This window comes from Passer montanus, unplaced genomic scaffold (assembly GCF_014805655.1).
Source record: "Passer montanus isolate IOZ18808 unplaced genomic scaffold, ASM1480565v1 scaffold13, whole genome shotgun sequence".
Taxonomy (NCBI): domain Eukaryota; kingdom Metazoa; phylum Chordata; class Aves; order Passeriformes; family Passeridae; genus Passer; species Passer montanus.
The window spans coordinates 4,740,066-4,766,573 of record NW_024359832.1 but is presented as its reverse complement, the minus strand read 5'-3'; the positions used below and the strand labels follow the sequence as shown (position 1 = coordinate 4,766,573).

At 37.7% G+C, this 26,508-nt stretch overlaps 1 non-coding gene across 1 annotated transcript; it reads left to right on the top strand.

Annotated features, from left to right (window-relative positions):
- The first annotated feature begins 3,003 nt into the window (after positions 1–3,003).
- Positions 3,004–3,122, top strand: LOC120497535. The gene has a single exon (XR_005626527.1). It is a non-coding gene; the product is annotated as a U5 spliceosomal RNA (small nuclear RNA).
- Positions 3,123–26,508: the final 23,386 nt, after the last annotated feature.

The window sequence follows — 26,508 nt, the reverse complement described above, 5'->3', positions numbered from 1 at the left end:
TAGATTATTATGTAATTTGGTATGTGGTTCCAAATCTGTGAAAAAAACACCTTAAATCGTATAAGTAAAACAAGACTTTTGCAAGGACCAGGAAAACCATCTTGTCTGAGTACAATTTAGATGACTTGCTGGAATCAGTAGTTTCTCCAGTGTTCAGCAGTGTTTTAATAGCATATTAGCTAGTGATAAACCTGACACAATTGGAAGTGTTTATCCAAAATATACCACTGAGACTGTTATGTCTGTCTACACAGCTGATCCTATCTTTGGTGTTCCTTAACACTCTTGCTTTGTACCTCACCTTTGAAATGTCAATTTTCATTTCTAGATATTTCTCCCAAAGTGCCCAGGGTTCTATACCACCTTAACTCTCATTGGCCAGGTATCTAAAAGTAGATATTCTATAAACTCTAGAGGCCATAGAGAAAATGTCGATTTGCTGGCTCTCTTTTCAAAAATCTTTGTTTTCTCTCTGGGTCTAAGGGAGGCTCAGGAGAAACAGAAGCTTTACAGTTTCACTTGAGTCTTTTCTGGAGGTGTTCAAGGCCAGGTTGGATTGGGCTCTGGATAACCTGAAATAGAACAAGATAGTATTTATGGTCTCTTCCAGTGCTTACCATTCTACAGTTATGGTTTTCTAAACTATTTTCTCTGAGAGATAAGTAGCTACAACAGTATTTCCTTTGTCTTCCAATTTTTATTTCATCAGTCTAATGGGACATAGGAACTGAAGTACTATTTTCAATGAAGATAACACAATTGTGATTATTAAAGTACTTCAAATAATATTTTTAAGGCATCTTTTCAGTCATACAAACTTTATTGTATATAGATAGAAACGGTGCTTTTGCTGACAAATATATTAGGGAGATGTCTTTTCTCAATATACAGATGTTCTTTGATACACTGCAGTCTTTCAAGAAGAAAAAATTTCAGGCAATTTGTATCTTATAAGAATATGAGAGAAGAAACATAATTTGCAGTAAACACTGTAGGGTTATGAAGACATATAAACTGTTCACTGTAGAAAGAAAACAGAAAATGAAAATGCAGATAACACTGAAAAATGGTGTTAATGGAGGCAGCTTTCATAACTGGTATTGAAATAACAACAAAAATTGTTCAACTACGAATTAACAGAAACAAAATCTGCAGTCTAAGGTAGACTATGATGTTGAATGATGCACAATTTGCCTGAATCTAAGCATAGCTGTGTTTGATAATAGTGTAATAAATGTTGGATTGGTTATTTTTATAATGTGAACTCATCTAGGTAACACTTCCATGCATATTTGATCATATGCATGTTTTCCAATACAAAGACTGAAGACAAAAGAAGGAATATAAAAAGCAAAAAAGCCATAATTATTTTCCAAAAATCACCCCTCATGTAGAACAAAAGTCTGAGCAGCCACAGCTATATTTAAAACAAACTAAACACAGACCGAAGAAAAGACTTCTTTCCTTCTTCCAGAAATATATTTATCTTGCTTTTTCTATCAGATTTCCATTTAAAGAAATGCCATTTTAACTGGCATAATCTCTTGAAGCAGAATATTTGCCACTTTTTAAACAATAACCAGAGAACAGAAATAGCATGTGTAAATGTGTGCCACTTATTTTTCATCACCTAGCACCTAGTTTATTATATAGAGTACAGAAGGAAAAGCAATTATGTAAAGGACAAAACAGATTTTGTTGAAGGTACATATATTGCACTAATTTGCACCTGAGTATAGTTCATTAATTCCACTGCACTTTTTATAATTTCCTGCTTAATTTATCTTTTTTTTTTTTTTCTTTTTTCTTTTTTTCTCTCTTGGTAATGTAAATTCATTCTCTAGTCAGAGCTAAGAAGCTAAAAAGATTTAGGTCATGATTAAATGCTCAGTACCAATGACTATCAGTAGACGTAAACCTATGAAAAAAATTCAGTTTCTCAGTAACTATGAAGATATCTGACTCCACGGCCTTTTTTCATTAATTTTCAAGACACTTGGTCACAATAGCACCATTCAATAGTTTGTACATCTAGGAAGTGTAAATGGACACAGACACTTCTATCTTAAATTGGCAGTAGGCAGAGTATACTAGCCACTGTGTAGAAAATTAACTCTACCTCAGCCAAAACCAGCACAACTGGATGCCAAATAATGGCCTTACAGTAAATGTATTTTGTTTAAATAATCAAGAACGTGGTGTTTGTCTACAAGGGGTTTGTCAGTAAATTGAAACAAGCTGAATTAAACAGAATGCTCACAGCTTAATCATGGACTGATAAGATGTCAATGTCTTAACCTCTCTCACTGATAAGGACAAATCAAAATGACATTTATTCAGTTGTTACTGAATACAATTTCCTCAGTGAATTAAAATGGGCTTAGTAAAAAAAATGTTTATAAAAAAAGCATAATTCTTTAGAGTGGCATACACTGAGATGGGAATCAGAAGCAGACACGATAAACAATAAAACTGGCAAATCACATATTAAAACACACAGAAATTTCTAGGTACATAAACAATCCTTTCATATGGGCCAACACATGCACAGTAGATTGCATCTTAATACTAGGTTGCTCGTAAACTCCAGAATTATAAAAGAAATTTGCAAGAAATAGGTGCTTAAACCATGACCATATATTGCTGTCTCTGAAAGTAGAAGAAGCAGATATGGCAGCTACCCATTGCTAGAGAGCATAGAGGTATACACATTTTCCACCCTAACTGATAACCTCTCTTCAGACTCAAGGGAATGTTTTTCTTCAAATTTCACATCTTCCAGATTCCCCAAATGGCTGAATCTGGGCCAGAAGATTCATGATGAAAGAAAGAGGCATGTGAAAAGGTGATTGCCAAGCTTCATGTGTAGGGTGATGACAACTCTTTTTTCAATTTCTTAATCTATTTCTACATTTTTCTAGGTACAGATGCTGTATTAAAAATATAATGCTATTGTAAACTCATAGTCCTCATGTTCTGGCTTCAACAGGAAATACTTAATTAATACTCTGGTTTCTTTTCTGATAGTATAAATCTTTTGCCTTTTACTAAAGATTTCCATGGAGACGAACTGGCACAAGTGTCAAGAATTATTTTTTTTTCTCATTAGCCACACAGATGCAGGGCAGGGCTCTCCTCTGGCTAGCTGTGGGGTGATTAAAAAAGGCCTCCAGGGAGCATGGGGACCCAGAGCAGGGAGAACAGGAGTGAATCAGGGGAAGCCAAACAGGGGCGCGGCATGTCTCTGAGGGCATGGCACATCTCTGAGAGTGTGGCACAGCTCTGAGGGCGTGGCACAGCAGTTTGTGCAGGCAGGGCAAACAGGTGGGTTTGCAGGTTTCCTCTTACTAATGGGGTTTTTAGCTTGTTTGTTGTGTTTCTGTTGGTTGGTTGGTTGGTTTGGGTTTTTTTCTGTTAGTAATGGTTTTTACAGGGTCAAAAATTGCAATTAGTGCAAGTGTATGTAGCCAAATAGAACCCTCCAAGAAGGATGCATCTGTCCAGACCCATTCCTGCGTGGAGTGGTTGAATTTATCAGTGGTACCAGGGGGCATTGCAGAAGAAGACTGCCTGTAGTGTGAACAGGTGAATGATCGCCTTTCACTGGTGGCCAAGCATAGGGAGGAAGTTGAAAGACTAAGGAGTATTAGGGAAAGTGAAAGGGATATTGATGGAGTTCTGCCCTGCCATCCTTGAGGGAAACCCACCAGGAATCAGAGGACTCCCACACCTCCCACTGTCAGGCAGTAGGAGAACACCTGGTAGATGAAGGGGAGGGGGAATGGGTTCCTCCTTGGGGAGGTAATAAAAGTTCTTCCTGACCTGCATTGTCTACCCAGGTGCCACTTCAGAATTGGTATGATCCCCTGGATCTAGAGGGTCAGCCAGATGGCATAGGAGAAAATGATCCGCCCAGAGAGCCTCCCAATTACTCTTCATCTGTCAGATGGATCATCACCTCTAACATTAAAAAGAAAGGAAGGGGTAGGTCACAGTGGGTGACTCCCTTCTGAGAGGAACAGAGGGCCCCATATGTCCACAGGGACGTATGCTGCCTCCCTGGGGCCAGGGTACAGGATATGACTGAGAGAGTCCCTGGGCTGACTCCCTGCTGATACTCCAGGCTGGCAGTGGTGAGACTGAAAAGAGGAGTGTCAGGTCAATTAAAAGGGACTTTAGGGCACTGGGCCAAGTGGTTGATAGGTCAGGAGTACAGCTGGTGTTCTCTCAGTTCCTTTGATGGCAGAGAAAAACAGTGAAAAGAATAGCAGGACCCAGAGAGTGGTGGTGAGCAGTGCTGCATCCAGCTGGGGGCCAGTCACCAGTGGTGTCCCTCAGGACAGAACTGTGCTGGGGTCAGTTGTGTTCAATATTTTTATTGATGACATGGGTGAGGGTGTTGAGTCTTTCATTGTAACTTTGAAGATGACACTAAGCTGGGATCGTGTGTTGATCTGCTGGAAGGCAGGAGGGCTCTGCAGAGAGATCTGGAACAGTTGGATGGATGTGCAGAGTAAAATAAGATGACATTTAATAAGTCCAAATGCCAAGTCCTGCATTTTGGCCACAATAACCCCCTGCAGCCTTATAGGCTGGGGATGGTGTGGTTGGACAGTGCTCAGGTGGAAAGGGACGTGAGGTACTGGTGACAGCCAGCTGGACATGAGCCAGCAGTCAGCCCTGGCGGCCAAGAAGGCCGATGGCATCCTGGCCTGTGTCAGGAATAGTGTGGCCAGCAGGAGCAGGGAGGTCATTCTTCCCCTGTACTGGGCACTGGTGAGGCCGCACCGTGAGAGCTGTGTCCAGTTCCGGGCCTTCACTTTAGGAAGGATGTTGGGATATTTGAGCACATCCAGAGGAGAGCAACAAGGTTGGACAGGGGCTTGGAATCCTATGAGGAAAAACTGAGGGAACTGGGGCTGTTTAGCCTGGAGAAAAAGAGACTCAGGGGTGACCTTATCACTCTACAACTCCCTGAAGGGTAGTTGTAGTCAGGTGGGTTGGTCTCTTTCTGCAGGCAACCAGAAGACACAGTCTTAAGCTGTGCTAAAGGAAATATAGGTTGGATATTAGGAAAAAGATTTTACAGAAAGAGTGATAAAGTACTGGAATGGTCTGCCTGGGGAGGTGGTGGAGTCACCATCCCTGGATGTGTTTAAACAAAGACTGGATGTGGCACTTGGTGCCATGGTTTAGTTGAAGCGTTAGGGCATGGGTTGGACTCAATGATCTCTTCCAGCCTAGTGATTCTGTGATTCTGTAATTGCATGAAAGATATTCTGTAGTATTACCAAAGATATGAAATCTGCATGGGCTGTTCAGCCTCTGCAGTCCTGAATCAAACCAAAGATTAGTTGGAGTAGGATTCATGGGGATTTCACAAATTAAAATATATTAATTGTTCTTCACATGTAACAAGAAATGGCTTCAAAACACCTTGCACTTTTGTTTCTTTAATAACAACTGTCACTGGATTTCTGCCATGAAAAAGTTTTCCTGGAAAGAAACTTCCATGAGCAGAATTTTGAGATACTGTGAGAAATGCAGATGAGATACAGATGCAGCCCTTGCTTGACCTAGGAAATGTCCACATTTATTTTATGGGGATTAGTTAGCCATATCTCAGCCTTGAGGATTTATGAAAGTTGCCTAGGAGCAATTCTGTTTATTTATTTCAGTGCATACTTAGTCATTAAAACAAGTCACTGGCTGCTAGAAAGAAAAAATGTTCCCAAATTACTAGTGATGCATTCTCAAGGGAGATGGAGTGGATCCCTAGTCATAGTCTTTAGTACTGTGCATTGTGCAACTCCTTCCACTTGTAGGCTATGAAAATATTTCCTTTGATATGTAACGGTGTTGTGTCTGTGAGTCTGCATGGAATTTTTCTACAGTTTTCTATTCTTTTTTATGTCTCAGAGGATGCTATCGAGGAGGCAGAATACACTTTTTTATTTGATTGACCATCCCAAACCCTTTGCTTGGTTTCCTCTTTCCTCATGCTCTCAGCTGTCTTGTTTAGATACTCTCGCATTCTTTACCTGCAATGATTTATCAGCAACTCTAACACCTCTAAGATATAGAGCGTACATAGAAAACATACTAATGGGAGGAAAAAGAGCAAAAGGGCATAAGAAAAACATGCAGAGACTGGAAAATATTTAAAAGTAAAACTAGGCAGAAAACAAATATATATTTCCTAGAGGAAAATAATATATCTGGAAGAAAAATATACAGAAAAGAACAGGGATAGACTCTGGAAAAGAGAACTGCCTCTGATACGTCCATCTGACCTTGCTTCTTGCAATCTCATATGTTGCAGGTTCAAGAGAAGCACAGTTTTCATGAGCTCAAACAGGAGAGGAGAGTTATCTAAGTCCTTGAGTGTCTATCTATCTAAATATCTTTATTTATAGTGGGTTTAGGTACCTAAATGTACCTAGGTACCTAAATGTATTAATTACCTCTCAATAATAATATTTCAACTGTGAACATACAGTCTGCAAACTGAATGGAAGACTGGAAGAGTGTCTGGGTGCTGACATACTTGTTAGGGTATCTGGCAAAAGAGCACTTGGGCCAAGTGCCTGAGTCTGATAAAAATCATTTGAGATTGAGACAAAATATGGACTTACTGCCATAGATTCTGCCTGGGGAAAAAGCCTTCAAACAGATACCAATGCTGTCAGTACAAGTCTGCTGCAGCAGCTTCTCAGTCTCAACTGGCAATATGGCATGGCCTGCCTGGGTCCTGCACCTCACAGGTATTTCCTGGTGGGTAAAAGTATCTGCTAAACACTTAAGAAATCTAGCATATAGGGGGTTCTTCATGTCATCTTTGAGTGAATGGTGGAGCTGAGAAAGGTGGTTTGTGAAAGCCAGTCAAGCAGGTCCAGTAACTGGGAGTCACAACCACCTTCTGGAGGGGAGCTTGTGAGGAAAAAAGCAGCTCCAGGAAAATGGGAAGGGATGGTGTGGGGGGCTTCTACAGTGGCAGATGGGAGCAATGGAACTCCAGAGGATCAAGCAACCTATAGCTGGACTATCAATACTCATATTTAACTTGGCAAGAAAGAGGGTGTTAGGATACTGCTAGGTTCAGAGAAAGGCAGCTCTACTACTGCTTCTTGCCATGGGTTGTCAGCCAGAAGTTGAATATAAAATATCCCTGGTAGCTGCAAAGTAAGCACTAACAGCAAAAATGCTTTTGAATTTCTCATTTTCCCAGGAAAATGTCAGGGTTTTTTATGAACTGTCTTCCTGCTGGCATCCTTTGGCCTCACTCCTTATAGTAGCAGCATATCCTGCTCTACCAGACTTCATCTTAAGGGTATCCCCTTTCTCTTTTCAGTCAGTGCTATCTTTTCTGGTTACACTGAGTTTACGGCCAGAATCAATAATATAGGTAAGGCATGAATAATTTATATCCACCAGGATCAGTTTTGGTCTCCCACAGGAGCCTATGAGAGTGATCATTTTGTAAACGCATCTCTCAGGTTTGTGTACTCACTCTGCCACTTCACAACAGCCAGAGTCATGAGTCATGAGACAACCTATACTTCTTGAAACGTGTATTGCAGCTGTCTTTGCTTTGTCAATTAAAAATTGATTCTGAAGATGGGTCTTATTGATATTGTGGGAAGTTTAGCCACATTATTTTTCTTCTCACTTTCCTGCTTAAATTCAGTTCTAAAATACCTATGTAATGTCTTCTGCTATATGAAAATATATATTTGGCCTGATTCCAGATATATTTATTTTGGATTTATAGTTGTTAACTGTCTTCTGTTAAATAAGTGCTGATTTACATTACCTTGAGTCCAACTTCACCAGCCATTATCCCAGGCTTCAAAAATATCCTCTAAAATCTCTCTCAGGTATTGCAAAGTTAACCCACAGCAGCAGACAGGTTAGACAACCTGACTTCTGTTAACAACCAATTTTTTCCCCATCTATTTAATAGCTCATGAAGTTGAAAAGCCAGGTACCTCAATTACTTTTTGCATTTCAACCAATTCATTCTGGTAACATCTCCCTGTAAAAATGAGATAACATGCTGTAAAGATAAAAGTGTAGCAACGTGCACTTTACTGAATGTCTGCATTATGGGGCTTCTGCATGTCAGAGCTGCTGTGCAGGTTGAAGACGACTTGAAATAAGCCCTTTAATTGATCTGCACATCAAATGCTCTGAAAAATGTAAAATAGGGGCTTAGACTGTCAGTAGTTTGGTTAGCTCACAGTGTATTGTCTCCAGTCTAATTTCTTTAATGCGCATGGTGATAACAATGGCTAAAATTCATCTGCTGTCATGTGTCAATGCATTTCAACAACCATTAACAACTGCCTGTTGGAAAGTTTTCTTGTACTTCTTTCTTGAATACAGATCGCTAAAGCAGGGTAGAATATATCCTAGGTAATTTGTGGTGCCCATTTTTGTATTAAACATGCCTTTTCACCATCTCTGGGTGTCACAGAAGTTCACAGTGTTTATAGAGAGGAAAAACATTGAGAAAACATTCCAGTGTGCTGCAGGCTTTCTGAGAACAGATGTCAGCTAGACATAAAAAAACCCTTGGCTCAACTGAGTTTACCTTATAGACATCCTTGGGCTATTAAAAAAACAACCTTGACTTCTGTTCCCTATCACATAGAATTAGTGTGCTGTTGACTTTATGCTTGATCTAACACCACTGAATTTAGTAGTCTTATGCCAGGGATGAATTCGGCCCTTGGTCTTTAAAGCAATCTTTCCCCTTGTGTGTAACAAAAACACCATATGGTGAGTCCTTGGCTTGGTATCCATAGCTCAGCTTGCTATCACTCCTTTGTGATGCTGTTGCTGGAAAAGGTTAGAGCCTGCAGATCTGGTTCAGTCAATTCAAAATCTGCAGCAACAGAGGGTGAAAAGGGAGTTAACAGAGAGCTTCATCCATACAAGTCCTCCTGCTCATACTCTGGGGGCTTTACAGGCCCTCATACAGGTTGAATTGTTCACAGTTTATGGAGTCATGGACTTGAGATGCATATAGAATCAGAACAACAATCCTCTTCCTAAAACATTCAGTTATTCCTGTAATTCAGTCAGTGAGACATTCCTCCTCCTAACTACTTGGAAAAGCAGCAGTTCATGGGTAAGGTCCCTGTCACACCATCTCAAATGAAGACCTTTGCCGTAGAAGATGTTCACCAGTAGTACAGCAAGGAGTTAGTGAGCCCTGAGAAGCAGCTTTGTCATAGTGCACAATGTATTCACCAACAACCTGAGGATCTTCACGCAAAGATTCTCCTCCCCATGCTGAAACTGTAAGCCAGCACACTACAGTTACCTCAATATATCTGCTGAATTTAATTGTCCAAATTGCTTTTTCCCTGTGCTGGTAAAAACCTGTGCTTGCATGTTGCAAGCTAGGTGGAATTGTAATTTGGCCATGCCAGTTTCTTCAAAGCCTCTCCAGTGGTTTCCTCCCTAAGGCCATGTAATTGTATTCCTATGCCATGAACTGTAGAGCTGCACCTCTGCCTTTTGCCACCTGCCTTGTAGCAGGATTAGCTCCTGTTTGGTCTATTTTTTGCCAGCCTTTGACTTGCTGCTTGTCTCAAGCATATCTCCAGTTTCTCTGCTGAGCTGCATGTGGAAAATTGCTTGCAGATAAAAAATGTCAGTTTGATGCTTTCAGCTCTCTCCCCAAAGATGTTCTAACACATTCAAGACTTCTGTGGTTGGATCTCAAAATACTAAATTAAGATTTTTTTCTTATTTCTAGATGGGTGTGTACGTAAAGAAGAATTCAAACACCCTTATATATAAAGAATGATATTGTTTTATCCAAAGTTTTAGGAAGAGTTGAGTTTCTTTTGCAAATAAATTAATTAGTCTTTGACTTGAAAATCAATCCTTTAGGGACTTTTCATGCTGTTTCCAATCATGCACTTGTCTCAGCTAAGCTTAGAAACAGCGAGACAGCTCTTCAAACTTCCTGTATCATTAAAATTCACAGAGCATTTATGGAAGAAGAACCATTAAAAGATTTATTTCAATGTTACTGGTGGGGTTGTTTTCTCTTGTTTTTAATAATTGATGGTTCTTTTTCCTGCAGAACGAGTTTGTACACTTGCAGTATGGCACAGAGGAAAATTCACAAAGCATAGATGAGCTCGAGAGGTGCTACCTCTTCTGTGTCCCTCCTCATTTGAGGGGGAGAGGCAAACTTTTCTGAAGGAGCAATTCTAGAATAAAAGCCCATTTTAAGGCATATAAATCTTCTCCCAAAGGAGCTGTCTCTATCAGCTGATGACAAGCCTAAAGGTTAAAATCTCCAGTACTAAAGTTAGCCTTTGTGGACACCCTTTCCCATTGCAGGGCTTTTTACTGAACAGTCACCTACTTTCTATTTCACAGATTTCTGCCTCATTGGATGCACTGAAGGGAAGAACAGGCTGTGTCAGTACTTATTTATTTTGCCTGCCAGCCTCTCTGTCAACCTGTGGTCTTTTGCTTTATTTACTGCCAACTGTTCAGACCCTACACTGAGTGCAGAAAACATATCATTTTCCAATCCAACTGTGAGATGAGAGGATAGGATTGTTCTTCTTTTACTAATCAGGACATAAAGGGCAATGAAATTACAGACATAAAAGAGAACTATAAACGCCTTGAGACACGTGGTCAGGGTTTGAATGTTCAGAGCAGAGCTCCTGTGGCTGGGGCAGTAGCTGATAAACACTACAGTGTCTTCATTCTCTGTATGAACCAGTACCAGTGGAGGATGAGATCCACACCTTAGCAGAGGATTTTCCAGCTTTGATGGCTGCTGTGTCTCTGGCATGTGTGGGTCCATTTCTGCACTTGGAGAAATACTTCACCCTCCCCTATGCCTGTGTTTCCCTGTCCCTTTAGCTTGTTTCTACCCAGTCCTCTTATGAACTTCTTAGAGACTCTCTCTCTGTAACCCTGAATGCCATACCCTCGTCTGCAGCTCTTTATTCAACTCTTTGCATCCTTTATTCATCTCTTTGCATGTGTTCACTATTTTCAGCCTCGCTGTCCTAGTTTCACTGTGTGTTTCCCTCTCCCAGCACACTTCTTGCTCATCTAGGTCTTTTGCCTTGAAAGGCTGCATTTCCCCATTTCAGAGGCTGCTGTGCTTTCTCCTGGCTCCAGCAACAGTCACACTTAGGGCAGTGGAACAGGCACTCTCATAGACCCATTGCTTAGAGCAGTCATAAATAATAATTTCAATAAGCAAAAATTTCTGTTTCAGAGTCACTTTGTACACTCTTCAGAAGGAGGAGTACTGGAAATGTGGAAAACAGTAAGGATTTTTTTGCAGGCTAGTAAGTTGACCATCCTTTTGTAGGCATTCTTTGAAACAGCTGCTTTCCTGAGTCAAAGCAGGAATATATTGGAAGGCCTTATTCCACAGAGTCTTGGTCTCAGTGGAATATAGACCAATTACTAGTCCTTGCTGATATTGTTGGAAACTTTTTTAAAGAAACTTTCTAAAAGAAATTCTGTCTGAAGTGCATTTGCTGACATGGAAAATTTTAGCAGCAACAGCTGAAATTTGACAAACTGGTAGATAATTGAATGCAGGATCTTATACAGAAAGTGTTAGATGGCAGCCGTTTTTATGCTCATATTCCTACTCAGCTCCATTTATAATGTGCTACTTTTCAATTGCTACAGTTATGGATGGGAAAAATATTATTCAACTTTTCATCATTTCTTGCAATTATAAATGGAATAATTACATTATCAAATTTTTCACATAAAATGTGTTGGTGGTTTCAGGATATTCTTATTTAGCTTTTAGTGACAAAATTAATGACACTATTTTGGACTGAAATCAATAGTCCAATTAATTCATACTCATGACAACTTTTTAAGTTATTATGAATATGCGTTATTTTTGGTAGTCAAGTTCTATACTTTTTCTACTTTTTGTATTGTTTGATTTTACACATACTAATGTGTAAACATTGTTGCAGAAAAATTGTGTTAGCAGGAAAAACAGGTTACTCTTTTTAAGGTAATTATTTTGTTGAATCAACATAAACTGCTTGCTCTTTCTCTAGACTGCTGCAACTCTTAGGAAGATTATGAGTCACCAAGCAGCAGACCTCTGTAAATGGAATAGGAAATTAGATTTGTAAGAGCTTTTCCATTTAGGCATGGAAGCTGTTCTAAAATCAGAACCATTGTTCGAATCTTCATGAAACTGTTGTAATGTAATTACAGCTAATAAAGAAAGTTCAAAGGCCTATTTGGGTAGAGCAGATGAAATAGTCAGATATAAACCCCACGTTTATCAGAGGAAGTAGCTGTTTAGCTGGAAGGGTTTGTATCCCTATTTCATTTCTTTTCCGTGACACAAGAAGACAATGTTCTTCCCTAACCAATACAGGATAGACAATCTTGAAGAAGCCCTGAGGTATTTTGTTTCAATACCCTTACTTTAACAGATGCAAACTGGCACTCTCCAGTAGCTGTGCGTATGCGAAAACACAGGCTGGGGTTTTCCTCTGACTGCAGAAACTATGGAGTAATCAACCGAATACTCCACTGAGCTCCTACCCATCTGCCATATGACACAATTTAATAAACTGCATTTTTTGTAATCCCCAGACAAAATTGCACATCTGTTAGCTGCATTAGCCACCTGGGCTTGTAATAATATTTCTGAAGTATTTTAAAATAAATGTGTTTCAAAAAAGTTAGCGTATTTCTTTGAAATTTTCTATCAGAAAAACACATTCTCAAAGTCCAAGTTTGCAGTGATCACCACTCAGTTTTCTCACCTTCAGCTGCTCTCAAGCAACAGGATAACTCCTGGGAATCATGAGCACAGATATTTATAAGCTACAGGAAATGGGTCTAGAGAGTTGCTGATTCTCCTCCTATGGTAATATCTCTAGGTTTCTAACCACCTAGGCAAAAAACCAAACCAAAACAAACCAAAACAAAACAAAACAAACCTCAAGAATGCTTACTTCCATCATATTTATCAGCCCTTGAAATGAACTTAAAGTGCTTACAGTGGCAGGGTAGTGCTTATTTGTGGTGGGAGCACAGGGTAGTTTGCCTTACGCAAGCTACTGACTTTTCATTTCTTTATTTTGTGGCACAGACTCGGCACACTACAGTTGTATTTGTTTTCTGTGAAGCAGGACTCTGGGTCTGTCCTTGTCAATGGCAAAAAATAGCTAAGACAGATGTTTCTTTAATGGGAAAGAAGAAAATAGGGCTGGGACTGTAACTTGCCCTACTGACATTATCAGACAATTACCTATGTTTCCTGAACTCATGTGCACATTCTGCCTTTGGGTTGCTCAGTAACACTGATGGAAAGACACGTGATGTAGTTTTTATGTACAGCAATACTGAAAACGTACGTATTTTACAGCAGAGCATCCAATGGCTTTTGTATTTCTGATACAGAGATTAGTACATACATGTTTTATTGAGAGATAGTATTTAGCTTCTGAGACATCAGCAGAGTGCAGGGTCACTTTATTCTTTTTTTCAATTCACTGAATGTGAAGAAACAATTCAGAGTTTTAACTCAATATCATTGAAATATCATTTTCTTAGTTAGTGTTCTTGGGAAGTTAAATTTTATCTTTATTATATGCCTTACACAGTTTCCACAAGGGGTAAATGACTATTAATAGCAGATCTTGCACATTTAATGAGCACCTGCTATGCAGCGTGGGTTGGTGGTTTTGATGAAACATTACAAAACACTTACTATAATTAGTACAGTTAGGCCTTTCAAAAAGCTGCCCTGTCTGTAGAAAATCAGATTCTGAAACTTACTTTGTGGTGGTTATACTACCTGCTGATTTTAACAAGTTTCTGGCTGTTTGGGCAACATTTATTAAATTATCAGCTTTTCTGGAGAAGTGCTTAGCAGTAGTGGTTATAACCATGCAAAAATGCCCGTATTTGATTAGGCCAATTGCCCATTTATCCATCTCTCCTATCTTTGACAATGACTTGTATGAAATTATTCAAGGGGAAATGCAAGAGATTGCCTCTTATACAAGTAAAAAACCTCATCCTTAATTGAAAGTTTCTTTTTAGTAGTCCTCTAGTATATTCTCTGCAAGCATATGTATGACATCTAAAGTGGGTGGTTCTTATCTAATTTAGCTCTCTACTTGCTTTTTTCTTGTGAAAAATCTTTATTCAAACATGCATTGTATGGAGCAGCACTGCTATGCCAATGCCATGCTGCTGAGTGTGGACATGGCCTGTACATGACCTATCCACTGTCTCCTTCCTGCTCCATCTTCAGTCCACTTCATTTATTTACTCCATCAGTTCTGCATGCAGAACAGCCAAAAAATCCTCCCTTATACAGAAACTCCACATCTATACATCTGTACATAGCAAAAATAATTAACAAGAAGATCCTTTTTAAGTTTCATAGTAAATTGGATTACTAAGATCATGACATTTATTTATTTATTTATTTATGAGGGTTATTTTCAGAAATATTGGTTCCTTTCATGCAAAAGCTTTGAGTTTGTCTAAGGTTTTTTTCTTTAAACCAAATTAACTTATACCAAATGTTGCTGCTAACAAGGCAACGTTATCCCAATCTGAAATCATTTGCTTTACTTCTGAAATATTAAAATGCTCTTTGAAATGCTCAATCAAACAGTTCTAATAGGAATTTTTTAACAGTTAATTCTGTGAAAAATGTTCATGTTACTTTTAAAATACTCTTTAGTAATGAGTTCTGAGAACTGGCCTTATGGTTTTGCTTGTTGAACTGAAAAAAAAAAGTTAATATACTATTTTGTTTTAGTCAAATAACATCCTTGGAATGTAACTGTGAAACCATAAAAATCACAAAATAATTTTTTCACCGAAAACTAGTTAATTAGCTTACGAATTATATTATATTACCTTTAATTTCAATTTAAGCCCTTCCAAAAACCTATGAAGTAACTGTAAATTATCTTATAGAAGAAAATATGCTGCCATTTATTAAATGAAATGCTGGGGAGATATTTTAACAGAATTTACTGCAACCACACTGTCTTCTAGTTTCATGACCTGCTATTCTTCCAAATACTATGGAGAGTAGTGTTTTAGAAGCACAAATTCTTGTAAGTAACTAACTGTTCTGCTGCTGAAAGAAATTTATTGCATCTTTTTGTTTACATTGTAGTAAGACTCTAATTTTCAAACCCCAGCTTTACTCATTTTTGCTTGAAGGACAAAAAGCAGAGAAACCACTTAACACAGAGTATGATACATAAAGCTGTGAGATTGCTGTGGGCAACTTGATCATTAACTTTAAATCTCAGTTTAACTAACTTTTCCATGCACATTATACAAAGTTATATTCAGATTCAGCAAATATTTCCAGCATGAGAAAATTTTGGTGTAAAATAAACACATGGAAAATTATCAACTCAAACATTGAAAATATGTTTGTAAATACAAATTCTGCCTTATGCTTGTGGAAAATTCACTTTGCTTCAAAAATATAAACACTTAAAAGGAAGGTATTTTTAAGATAGTGTTAGTATATACCAGTTTTTGCAGTTTATTCTTCAGTCTTCTCTGTTCGCAGTTTGACTAAGTAATTACCAAATCTGAACTAAGCATATTTGTGATGCTGGTATCTTATGATTATAGTGTGATGCATATGTGTCTGCCTGTATCATCTACACCATGTTAAGAAACATTTTTCCTGTCACATATTTTGGCTCAGGGAAGGCACTTGTTTTAGCAGGGTCAAAAAGCACTGCAGGCAGGATGCCAGCTCAGACTGAATCATTACATATACAGTTTGGAGAAATCAGTTCAGTTTCCAATTAACAAAAAAGTAAATATTATGCTAATGTACCTAAAGACTTTAGCATTAGCTTCTTATATATCTCTTGGGCTCAAAGTACAGCAAATGAAATAAATCTGTCTTCTCTCCACTTCCCAAATCCCTATCATTGGTTCCTAACAATAATTTGCAAGATGATGGGCAAAATATTTCATATATTGCTGATATGACTTGGGAAAATAATAAAAGAAGGAGACCTTTGATCAAAGACTCCTCTTGAAGAGAAGATGCAGTTTATTTGGAGGTTAATAATCCTGGAGTGCTTCAATACTTTAGATCTGCTACAATGACGCTGTCAAAATATTTTTAATTTCAGAAGCCTTGACTTCAGAGAAGCAACTCTTACTGTCACAATGATCTGTGACCTAGTTACAAACAGATTTGTTTCCTTTTTTATCCCGTTCTCCCTTCCCTTCCCTTCCCTTCCCTTCCCTTCCCTTCCCTTCCCTTCCCTGGGATGGCTGAAGGAGAAGGACACTCCAGTGGCAGAAGGAGGGAGCCTGTTGGCCAGTCCAAGCGCCAGCACAGAAGCCTGGAGCTACCAGAGCAACCTGAGCTGCAGCTGCACAGACAGGGCAAAATAACACAACTTCTGTACATTGTTGTGTGCAGCTGTGTTCTGTCACAAGGAATCTGCAATGAAAGCAGAGTAAGCTTTTTCCCTCAGTTCCTTGTCCTTCACTGGCCTTAATCTAGCCTAGGAATTGCCCTAAGAACATGTATGTAACACATCAAAATAGAGTAGGTAGACCAAATGTAATGTCCCTGAGAGCCAAATAACTTCACACACAAAATCCCAAAGCAGCAGAGAAAGTGGTTCCATGTTTCAAGGACCTAAGAAATGCTTTTTCTTTCAAATGAATGGTTCAGGCATAGATTACTTTTCAGGGATCAGAAAAAACACCAGAGATTGCTTTTATATACTATTTTCAAGTCACACCTGCTCACCATGAGGCAAGATGTCAGAAAATAATGAAGCAACATTATACATATTGAAGTTGCAAGATGGGAAACGGGAATCAGATCAAAGGTCTCTGAGAGATGAAACTTAGAAACAAATGAATTTTTGACAATGAAGAGTGAATAGACTATCTTTGAAATTCTTTCTTCAGTTATTGGAGCATGCTAATGGGTTTTCTATTTCTTTTTTTTCCTTCATCTTTTTTTTAAACATCTCATATGACAGAATTAAGTATTACAAACACCAAATTCAGTACAGCTGCTGATGTAAATTTTCCACAGAGCAAAAAAAAAAAAAAATTACACTGGTGTCTTACATACAGATGTATATATTTAAAGTATTTTACTGACCTCAATACATGTTCTGGATAAAACTACAGAAAGATTGTCATTTCACATATTAGTCTTTGGGAATTTATGCTCTAGTGGAGGGTTTCAGCTCTATGTTCCCAGATTTGTTGCCTTTTGGGAAGTGCAGCTCTCTGCAATTTTTGCATTTGGACCCCTATGCAGAATTCAAACACAGTGATACAAACTAGTGTGAGCCCTTGCAAAAGAGATTAGTCCAGCCTACTCAGGAGTCAACCAAGCTTATCCAGAGCAGTCTCATGTTGGGCTGCTGTAGCCCACGTGGTAGGTGCTGTCACTGTCAAAAGCAGGGAGCTCATTTCTCTGAGAGCCTCTCGTTTCTCCTTTCTCTGCAGTGAGACCCTCTGGCAGGCTGACACGGACTGTGCCAGTGATCAAACTCAAGGGACTGAGCAGGCAGTGGGGCTGGGGAAACATCTGACCCTGCTGTGACCCAGATCCCTGGGCGTGCAGGACACACCTGACTGGCTCCAGGTGAGGGCTGGGGCCGTGCAATGAGTTCTCACATCTTGAACACCTGGACTTCCATAAATGTTGGACTTCCATGTCACCCCAGCACAGAGCATGCTCCTTTCATTTTCAGCAGAGTGCTTTCAGCTACTCTCTTCAGATACTGTAAATGCTGCCCTGTACTGAAAATAATCCTCTCTTCAGCTATTTTTGTTTGTAAATGTCACAATGTCACAGATGAAACCTTGGAAAGGTATGTCTTTTTTACCCTGTATTAATTCATTGATATTCTAATCATATTTAATGTAAAAGGCAAAATATTTCCCCCGAATCTCTGGTCAATTAACTTTTCAATGTTCTTAAATAATCCTTCACCAGAAACATTAATGCTTATAGTAATGGAAATTGCTTCCCAAATCCACAGGGTGTTGAAAGTCTTTGGAAAATAAGATATAATAAAGAATATTATAAATGAAAATATAGAGATGAGCTTATTTCTTTACCAAAAAGTCAGGCCTGCGAGTCAAAGTGAATTTAAATAATTGTTTTTCAGTTTTTAACAGACTTGCAAGAAAGACTATTGTTTCCTTTGACACAGTAAAACAATTTTGAGAACAGGCAATCATTTGAAATGACTGTGTAGGTGTCATGCTTAGCTAATCATGAAATGTCATTTTCAAAAACATTAATGTATTCCTGTTAGAATGGGAGTCAAAGTAATGCACTTTGTAAATGAGATCAGCATTCATTAAGTCTGGAGAAATACTATTCACTGGCTGCACCATAATGCTGGTTCCTGTCTTCTAGTAATAAAAGCTGTCATGCTTCCTCCTATGAAGTGCTTGACGGCTGAGCACTGATAAGATGAACAAAAAATAAAACCCACACATAACCCCTACAAACAAACAACACTCCTGCAATGAAAGAGCAAAGCTGTAATAGCAGATTATACAAATTCAAATACAACAATGGAACTAAACTTCCAAGATGGGTTCCACATTCTAAAAAATTGTTCTTGTATTCACATCTTAGCCAGGTCAATGGGATAGGGGGATTTGTAGTACTCCTTGAGGAATATCCAAGCCTGGAAGGTCACATTGGGGTGGTTTTTAATCAGCCTTTAGAATGAACAAAATATATTCTGAACCTATTCTCTAAATCTAAGTAAACAGTACAGCTCTTTCTCTTGCTCGATGAAGCTTATTCTAAAGCAGTTAAGGAGTTACTGTCAGATCAAAAGAAAAATATGTCCCCCACAACTGACATACACAGCCCCAGACAATAAGAACACTTTTGTTTTGAATTTAAGCAATTCTGCATGTTTCCCTGCTTTTTGTAAAGTTCTCTCCATAAACCTAACATGCAAATTTTCACCATCATTTAAGGATTAGTGAAAGTGAAATACTGGAACACAAAAGCTAAAACCTCTCAGACTTCACTTAGTTTACTTTCTGAAGCAGTTATTTATGTGGCAATGTCGATTTTTCAGTCATTCATGCATGAACTTGTCAAAAAAACTCTATTTCCATTTTCCAGTAGTACAGTAAGTTTTTTGACATACATATTGGTGATAGACTGAACAAATAAACTATCTGGAAAAATTTTAGAGGGTTGAAAAATAGGAAAATTTTTCCAGACCAGTAAACTGCTTCATGTAGCCTTCTCATAAACCAAGAGCTGCCAAAGCACACATTAAAGCATATATTTTCTTCTCTTTGTACCTTTGTACCATAAATCACAACGTCAAAGCCTGTTCTATTTTACTGCTTTTAACTTTTAGGCTGAGATAATAGAACAAATATATTTTTCTTGGAATGATAGGCACATAATATTTCTGATGAAAAACAACAAGCAACTACGGAGTAACTAACAATAAAGATGGGGCAACATTTATTCTTCTTGTTGTGTGGAAGTGTTATTTATAATGACAGGCTTTGTGCTAATGCCCAGCACGCAAAGTGTACTCACTGAGGCAAAAAAATAGGAGTATGTATTTAAAACTTTCCCAATGTACAATCTTCTTTGTTAACATTTTAGAATTTTGCCTACACTACCTTTTTGATATATGAAAAGGGCATTTTATTCAACCTTCTAACTCCTAATTATTTTCCAGTTACTTAGAGAAACTGGGCAAAGTAACTTGATTATAGTGGAATAAAGACAGATTTTCAATCAATTACTCTAATAATCATGCATAAAATTCTAGAGAAACTGACAAATGCAGTTTTAATCAGTGGTGGTTTGGGACTAATATTACACTTTATTATATATGCCTGCACATCTTTTTCAAAATGAGTCCCAGTCTGTTCTCAATTGCTATTCTTTCATTGCTTTAACACTTCAGTGTTTATAATCATAAGGGTAGAAACTGAAAAAAGTTCAGTGTGACTCAATTGACCTATCAGTTTTCTAACTCTGAGATTTGTCTTTTCTTCCCTACAGCCTGGACCTTCTCCTCAGGCCCTCAATTTTAGAATAATCATACTTTTTTTTTTTAAGACATGGCATTCTATTTCGTTGTTAGCTATGAAAAGAAAGGCAATCCCCATTTGCACAGAAGTATGACAATCACTTATAAAGTCCTTTTCACATGTTAGTAAGTATGATAAAAGGTGAGAATTCAGACTCTGAAGTAACAGGCCTTAGTTCTATTAACACAGAACTCTACTAATGTGACTGAAAGTTAATATGATTTTTGTTTGCTCACATGCTTTTTCCTTTAGGACAATGTTAGTGTCCATCTTACATTTCCTCCTTGTCAAGTGGGAACCATAAGATTTCTGGTCAGAAATGAGATTAAAGGACTTTATCTACCTCTGCTATGCAGATTTCTTGGGAAAGTATTGTTCTTTCAATACATTGTTTGAATATTAAATCAACTTTGGTTACTATGGCTCTGCCTAAATTGTTGGATAAATGTGGTTCTATGCTGTTTGTCATGTTTTGGGTCATACCTGAATCATTCAATGATCTCATGGGTATCTTCACCCATGCAAGGTAGAGTTAGTCCAAGGGAAAACAAAACTCTTCATTCACAGTCACTAGCATTTGAGGAGACTAATGGATCTCACTGTCCCACTCTGATATTTTGCTAACAAGAATTGAGTGAGCAGTCAAAAAGGCAATCATTGCATGTGAACAACTCTGAGACATTGGCAGGATCAATACACATCACTGCTAGTCAGCCAGCACAGTGTCTGCAACCTGCCATTTTCATTTATTCTTCATATTTTTTTTCACCTACAGAATACAGAAATGTTGAGGATTTAATAAAGGTGTATTGGAGATGTTTCAAAGTCACCCTTTTACCTTTTCTTTCTAAATTTTTATTTTGTTTCTGGCAAATTAACTTGGATATCTAAGCAGGGCTATTCTTCTGTATACTGTATATACAGTATTCAAGGGAAGTCTCTCTTAATTTTAACACCTATTTATACTCATTGGCCTAAAAATCTTCTCTAGGCTACCATTTATGTTTGTTCTCTTGCTTCCTTTTCAAAGATGCTTGTACTTCCTGAGAGAGATGCACCTAGGGTAAGAAGCCATGCTGCCATTAATTTTCACCCCCTGCTCACATTTTTGTAAGAAGCTGGCACTAACAGTGTGTGTATTGAGTCATTTATCTCAGTATTGGAGGATGTAGCAAGTGGACTTGTTCCTGTCTTTTGAAGGAGAATACTTGCACTTGAAACAGTCTTCTCATCAATCCCAATGGTAGGCTGAGAAAATTAGAATGGATAAGTATAGTTATCACTGGTGCTATTCTATACAATCATTAATGAAGAGATACACTGAAGGCTGCTAAATTTAAACCCGTCCTGAAAACATTTCTGTAAGAATCTTGTCCAACAGGTCCCTTACTTTTTATATAAAGAATATAAATAATTGCAATGAAAATGTATGTGTTTCTAGGTATTATTTTTAGTGAGACTAAAGACAGAGGTAAGAAACACCCTCTCTGCTACATTTGCATGACTTCTACCAAAGAGCTGGTACAAAACCAGTTTCCGAAAGGATAAATGCAACACACAAATTTCAACACTAATTTTCTCTTGCTGTGCTACAAAGTTTTTGAAAACTTGCAAATGGTCCCATCTGATTTATCATTTTATTGTATATACATTAAGGGATGTCCCTTTCAATTAAAAAATAATAATAAAAAAGCATTATTTTCCTGTTTCCAGTAATGGAATACACAAACCTAAACTTAGCCAACAAAACTTTTGCAGCAAAGACTTTTTCTTGTGGAGCAATATAATGCCCCTTACAAACAAGAAAAATGTATGAGCACAGCTGAATCTACATAAATTTTACATTAAAATAAGTCCTTGTGAAAATGTTGTTATGCTAATTGCCTGACTCAGTATGATATCATGTCAAAATGTAATCATCCAAATTCATCTCTAGATCCAAATGTGTCACCAGCTGCATATATCAGCAGTTGAGTTACATGAGCCATTCATTTGGCCCGGTATGTAATTTATCTAGTTATTTATGTGATCTATATAAAACTAATTTCTTCCCAGGTCGGGACACTGCTGCAAAGTTGATTAATGCTTTTGTCATTTCACGTATTGATTATTGTAATTCACTACTTATTGGTTCCCTCATTGCATGTTGTGCAGGCTTCAGCTTATGTAAAATGCTGCTGCACATATCGCAGTCAAATTATGAAAGTTTAATAACATCCCTCTGGTTTTAATGAAACCTTGCTGCCTCACTGCTCATCCCTGGAATAAGTACAGTGTCCACAACTGTCAGTGTAATGTGTAATCTTTCTGAACATTTGCTGACGTTGTGGGGAATGACCTTCCTCCTTCGTCATGTGTTAGTTTCTTTCTTGATATCACACGTTAGTTTCTTTCTTGCTAACTCACGGGGAGCTTGCTGACAGCAGTCAGGCATCAGACAAAACCATGGCTAGTTTCTTTCTGAAACTCTAATGCCTGAGTTGGAGGGGACCCACAGCGATCATCAGGTCCAGCTCTGAAGGGAATGGCCCATGGTGGCCAAGCACCTTGGTGTTGTTACCACCCTGCTTTGACCAAGAGCTCATCTCAGGGTCACTCATCTGCTTTTCTTTCTTGTTGCTTGGTTTTGTCATCCACTTTAACCATGCCCTCTGAAATACTCTTTTTCCAGGGAAAATGACAACTATAAAGAAGTTTGATCATAGTCTTTGTGAGTTGTTCATTAAATTTCAGTGATCCCACTTAACTTTTTGGAGTCATAATCTACTCCAAATATCTTTCTCCTGTTTAGTGATATATTTGAGTCTCTGAAATGGGTGCTATATCTCATATTTTCCCTAAAATCTGGAAACAGAGCCAATCAACACATTTTAAAGGAATTCAGGAAATAAATCTACTTAAATACTCAAAGTTCTCCAAAACTAGATTTTATTTTAAGGTTCACATTATCTTTGAGAAAGAAATGACCAGCTTATCTTTTTTATTTGGTGCATCTGAAGGAGTATGTAAATAGGTAAGTAGACAGTGAACAAAAAAAGGGTGCAATTTGTTTAAAAAGTTCTTGAAAGAGCAGTGCTTCCCTTGTCTAAAGAGAGTTGTCTTTCAATACATGTAGGATATACTTTCAATAATGAGGACAGATTAGGAAAGGCAGGTGTTTAATAAAAGGTCTACTGTGAAGTGTAAACTCTATGTTATGTGATAAGGCAGGTGTTTAATAAAAGGTCTACTGTGAAGTGTAAACTCTATATTTATGTTATGTGACATTATGTAGAACTTAAAGAAACTGTAAACATAAGAAAAAATAGAGTGTCAAACATACAGTATATGTTACTGTTCTACATAGCTCACACAAGTGGTTACAGAAAAAAAAAGGTTCCTGGACATAAGTAATTATTTAGACTAGAGTGTCAAACATACAGTATATGTTACTGTTCTACATAGCTCACACAAGGGGTTACAGAAAAAAAAGGTTCCTGGACTTAAGTAATTATTTAGACAGTGATACAATGATTGAATGTCATTTTATGCCGTTAGCATATTTTTGATTTAACTGAGTAATAATGATCAAGTGAGGGCAATTTCTGATGATTAGCAGTTAAAATAAAACATGATGGCCTCAGGTTCAGCTGCTAATTCTTAAATGATGTCTAAACCAAATCTAATTTCATGATTTTATTATTTTAAGTTGAAGTCCATTTCCTTCCCATATTTTAGTGTGATTGTCAACAGTGAAGGTTAAAACATCCTTTTTTTTTGTCCAGAGACTTTTTTTTAGATGGCCACACAACACTGTGGCTCAAGACCAGAAGCAGGTTGGTACAAATGTGTGAGAAGCAGCCCAGGAGATGATGTTTTGCAGCTAACATTGGACCAGTTTTGTAACATGTGCTTGTAGTGTCTTTTATGGGACAGACATCAATTGCCTTAGTCCTGCTGTGCAAAAAATAGGGTGTTGCTGTGGATTTAAAACCAGCCCTGATATCAAGCATGTTCCCCTGAGGGCAAGTTTGAAAACATGTACTCAACTATAAACAGGATTTTACTTCAGGATGAAAAACCTGATTAGATCATGCTCTCAGCTGATAGAAACTGGGGCTGAATTTTACTTGAACATTCACCTCTCAGGTTTTGTTAACCTGCTTCTATCCTCATAGTCAATATTCATTTTGAAGACATTTACAGTAACCAGTGCAAATGAATAGTAGGCAATAGGTTGAATTTTAGACTGAATTTGCAGGCAATTCCTTACTGCAGTGCAACAACAGAGAAAAAGAAACTGACAAAAAGAACAAGAAACTTTTTTTTTCTATAGATAGGAGAAAAGAATATCAGGTGAAACAAAATATTTATCTATCATGTGGTGAGTTCACCCCTTTTTTTCTTGATTTTCGAAATAGTCTTGTTTAGGCTGCAAAAATTGTGAATTTAGTAGATTAACTTTTGGGATTGAATTACTAGAGAGTTCCTACTGGGACTGTTCCAGATCTGCTTTTGATATAGTTTCTTTGGACTATTTTTGCCAGCATAACAAAGAAACAGCAATATAAACAAATATTTTAGCTAGGCAAAATGGGCAAAAATTATATATTTTATTCCGTTTTCTTCATATATTTGAATCTACTCAAATATAGCACTGAAGCTAAGAAACGTCTTCTATTGTATCTATGGAAGAGTATAGATTGCTAAAAATATTGGCCAAAGAAAAATGCATTTCAATAGTATACATTTAATAGCACAGTTTTTCTTCAGGATCAACCAGAAGGAATCAATATCCTGCTGTAAATTCTTCTACCATGTATGAGGAGAAAGTAGAGAAGTTAGGTTCACAGTAAGCAAAGATGAGATGATCAGAGAGTGAGGGTACCTTGGCAGTCCCAGCAGGGTAACAGCCAAGATGGTCTTTCCATATCATCATGGGTGTAAATCAGCATTCTTGTCAGATTCACGCAGGCAGTAGAGTAACAGAGATGTAAAGAAAATTATAAGAAAAGGAAAGAGGTGTTCCATTCCCTATGGAATATGAATGACCATAAGCATCAGGTTCAGCATATAGAACTTGGGGAAGACAGTGGAACGTGGGAGTGTTTGGCATGATTGTCCTCCCAAGTAATTATTAGGCATGCTGGAGCCCAGCTTTCTTGGGGATGGCTGAACACCTGCCTGCCCATGGGAACATGTGAATGGATTCCTTGGTTTGCTTTGCTTGCATGTGCAGCTTTTGCTTTACTATAAAACATCTTTATATCAACCCACAAGTTTTCTCACTTTTATCTTTCCAAATCTCTCTCCCATATACATGTCGGGGGGAGTGAGCAAGCAGCTGGGTGAGACTTAGTTGCTGGTTGGGGCACCAACTTAGGCACAACTACTTTCAGAAGATCTGTCCTTGCGGGTGAGGAGGGCCTGATGAATTCACCTTCCAAGAAATGGATCAGGAAGCTCTCAGCAGAGCATTAAGACTGCAATAATAGGGGAGCACTCAATAATACATCTGTTCTTAATGCAAAAACTCTTTTCTGGTAGTATAAAGTTTCACGTTGCCATTTTGAAATGTTTCCCAAAAATTCCACAAAATTAAAACTTTCAAAGTTAATTTCAAACTTAAAGTTCAAATGATTGTTTCAACTTGATTGTAACAAAAATTTCTTACTGGCCAAACATTCTCTTAGTAATTTTATTTTCTAAGAAATATTAGAATTTCTGTTTTTAAGCAAAACTAGATGCTTAAATCAGAGGAAATTGAACTGGAAATTCTTACCTACCTCTATTTAAACTAATGTTCTTCTTAGGATGAATGCTGATGAAATGGATGCTTTGCAGAAATCTTTAAGGTCTGTCCTTAGAAATATGTAAACCAAAATGTGCTCTGACAGGATTAGTAGCTATGCACATTCACTTGAAACAGTAAATTAAATTCTAGTTAGCTCTAATCCCATTCTGATACCACTTAGGGGGGAAAAAAGGCACTGAAACATAAAGGCTAAAATCTGTATGAGAAAATAAAAGCTCTGACTGTTTTTTTTTTTCTCAGTGTTTTCTGATAGTTTGGCTTTTGTGGAGTTTCTTTGTTTCACTTTTTTTTTTAATAATCTTCAATGCAGGGAAAACATTACTATTGAAAAATATGTAAATGTATACCACATATTCAGGAAACCCAGATACAGACTAAACAATCAAAAGACCATAAAGAATATACTTTGATTTTGCAGAAAATTACAACTCTTAGAAGTGATGATCTAAATCATTGTAAATCTTAGAAGTAGAAGCTATATGACTGTAACTTGGCTGTACTCAGATAATTCAGTTAGATATAAATTCAGATTTACAAACTAGCATATGCTATTTGCTTAAACAATGTGTGTGAAAATAGCAATGTGCTGAAAAATCTGTCTATACTGTAGC